This window comes from Notothenia rossii (assembly GCF_949606895.1).
Source record: "Notothenia rossii genome assembly, chromosome: 3".
Lineage (NCBI taxonomy): Eukaryota > Metazoa > Chordata > Actinopteri > Perciformes > Nototheniidae > Notothenia > Notothenia rossii.
Window position 1 is genome coordinate 31,918,304 of NC_136901.1, and position 3,348 is coordinate 31,921,651.

At 36.5% G+C, this 3,348-nt stretch overlaps 1 long non-coding RNA gene across 1 annotated transcript; it reads right to left on the reverse strand.

Annotated features, from left to right (window-relative positions):
- Positions 1-305: 305 nt before the first annotated feature.
- LOC307034499 lies at positions 306-2,794 on the reverse strand. Its single transcript, XR_013806945.1, has 3 exons — positions 2,623-2,794; positions 1,850-1,929; positions 306-1,278 (listed from the first exon to the last, which is right to left on the reverse strand). It is a non-coding gene; the product is annotated as an uncharacterized lncRNA (long non-coding RNA).
- Between the last annotated feature and the right edge of the window lie 554 nt (positions 2,795-3,348).

The following is a 3,348-nucleotide window of genomic DNA, read 5'->3' on the forward strand; positions in this document are numbered from 1 at the left end:
GCTTTAAATCTTAATACGTTTGTGTGGCGTTTTGCTGATCAAGATGGTAATCGCCACATTCAGCTGTTATAGGCATGCCAACTTGATGCTCTGCTCACGGATGAGTCGATGAGAATAATAAACTGTTTAAGAAGATGAACTTACATGTGTAAATATAGGTTTCTTCTTTGTGGGGGTCTGCCCCCCAAAAAAAGTTTCAAGTCCTGAGAAAATCAAATAAGACGGTGTGTAAAACTTCACAGCCCAGCCAAAAAAAAGTAACCACTTTGATTTAACTAGGCCAGTAGGTACGGGCATTCCACTGGGTAATAACTGCAGCGATGTATGTTTTAGCTGAATACACGTTTTTTTTTAACCTTAACTGATGCAGTTAGTCATTTCTTTAATGTTTGTTCTTTCTGATGTAAAGTCAAGGTTGTAACTGTTTGCAATGAAGTTGTGGGGCGCTGAACTGTTCCTTTGATTCTTTTGAATTATGATAGTAATTACTGGTCTTTCAAATTTGAAGGAGGGTGAGCAAGCATCTTGAGGAACGTTCATCATTAACTCCTCCAAAATATATAGTTTATTTAATAATAACACTGAATATGTGAATCATAACAGTGATTGACAGCTGATAGGAATAATATGATTGTTAATATTATCATATTCATACAGACACAAATCGATGAGACAGTTAATAAATGTATTTATTGCAGCACTCTGCATATTTGGTACCCCTGCTGGTCTTAGAGTTAAACCAACTCATTCGGTTAAAATTCATTAAATTACGTGTGCCACCTTATATATTTATATTTAAGGCTTTACTGATGTGCCACAATGATGTCACCTATGTTATTGAGTCAAAATATCAATATTGTGGCTTTCCAAGTTAACATTGATTGATATGACTGCGATTAAATCAGCATATACTTCTGCCAGGGGATGCCATCCCTGAAATTCTCCTGCCACCCTCTTGCCACCCCATGAATATTTGTCTAGATCCGCCCCTGCATCTGACTGAAGATTGGCCCCATTTATTTGTGACATTGCAAACTCTGTGGTACAAGGCACAAGTGATGTGAAGCTCATAAAGCGAGGCAAATACAAATAATCAGCTGATGGAGTGTCGATGTGGAAATAGGTGCATTCGATCAGCTGACTGTTTTTACAATAAAAGTAGTTTCTTAGTGTACTGGTCTTAAAATATCATAATATCAGCTTTTAATGATTCTCTTGGATGTTCTTCTTGACCCTCAGAGAAGGAGAATATGTTGTGTCTTTCAGGCATGTCCTTTCCTAACAAAAATTACAGGAAACATAAAACATATTATTGCAGAACAAGTGTGTTATTTATGAAAGCGGTGTGTTTGTGTGTTTAGGGGCTGTAGATATAATTATTTTGTAATTGTAATGTTTTTTATTTATTTCAACAGTGAGCTACAAAGACAATCAGATTATGAATGAAAAGTATGAAGTTCATCAACATTGAAATATATGTTATTATCAAAATAATATTTAACTGTTATCAAAACGTAGTGCAACTGTAGAAGCTTGCTCTGTTGTCTCACTGAAAGAATAACTTTTACCACGTTTTTTACAGACAATATTGAGAGATAAATAGTAGCAGTTCTCACTATGTGTTAAATATCTTTGCCTTCATTACATTAGAAAGCTGACAAAATCACATTGCTTGTTAACATCTAAATGTAACTTTTTGCATGGAAAAACCCCTCAACTTAACTGATGTGTAGGTGATCCAGTATTGTTTAATGGAATGTATATCAGTGTATTAAAGTCAATACTTCATTCATTTAAACCAATATCTTTCTTGATTCTTTGTACAGTATGAAAAATAGAGTCTTTATACCTGTGCTGAAGTTCACTGCTGTGAGGAGTCCAGTTCTGTCTCTCACTCTCTGGTCCAGCCTGCCTGCATCACCTGGACACCTTAAACAAACAGATATATGTAAAGTACCATATCTACAAACAATATAACTGATTCTCTTCTGTTGAACATGTTGGATTGTGTATTGTCCAAGTCAGGATCCTTTTTATTTTACTGTAACTTTGGAAGTTGTGTTACCAATGCTTACTGTTTATTTGATACCCATTTGGTAATGCAATTAATAAAAACAACAAGGTTTGGGTTCGTTCTTCAGATGACTGTGACGTTAACGTGTAAGCTCAATAATGAACTCCAGCTCAACCAACCATATTATAATAAATAAAAGTAATCATCTTGAAATATGACATTAATAATTGTAATATACACACATCTTATTTGGAGGTTGATTTCCCATACACTACTTCGACATTAGCTTGTCTACATACTTGAGCACAGCCAATTTAAATTAACCTTAGCGATGCATACAGTCCCTACCTACATCATAAAATATCTCTCTAAGTTACAAGGATGACCTTATTTTATCAACCTCAAACAGAAGCCTTTTGTTGTACAGTATTATCCCACTTAACGCTTAACACTTGTCTATTTCGTTTTAACCTTTATATATAGTCTATGATTTTAACTTGGAGGCTACTATTAGCATCTTTAGTACCGATGTAGCTACCACTCGCTTACACGCTACGTAGCTGATTAAAATCATTAACACATAAATAAAGTACTCAAATTTCACTTACCGCAAAACCGCATTAATGCACCGTCTGTTTTAACCGCAGAGCGAGTCACAGTAGTCTGATATATGAGCATGAAGAACAAACAACCACGGCCGGATCAAGTTGTGTTCCCTGGATGAACTGAGCATGCAGAGTCCCTGTAGCTAGCTTCACGGAGCAGCTAGCAGAGAGACAAGAAGCTAGCAGCAGCAGTCATTGAACGGAGCTGTCACTCAATGTGACCACGCCCTAATTTATGCATAACTTTAAGACTGAATATTAATTAAACAGATGAGTTGAGAACAAATTCACTCCAGGATCCATAGACAGGAAGGGGGAATCTAATCTACTGAGAATAAAATGTTTTGAAACCACGATGTAAACATGTTTATTTCTGCTGTAAAGTTGGGCATTTTAACATTGGGGTCTATGGAAATTGCTCCCTTCTGCAGACTGCTCCTACTGGCCACTAGATGAACTGCAGTTTGAGGCACTTACTGATTCGCCAGAGTTTACCGTTTGCTCCGCTCCCATCTCCTGTGGGCGGGACTAAGTCTCGAGGATAGGAGTCGAGGAGGGGAGTTAGAGAAATGAGAAAGGGCCCTTGTGAGACCTCAAATCATCTTCCTAATATCTATCAAACTATAGATCCTACACATCCACTGGACGTAGATTATAAAAGTACAATATACACTTCTTGCTAGAAATCTAATAAAAAAGCATTTTAATGGCCAAACTATTCCACAATTT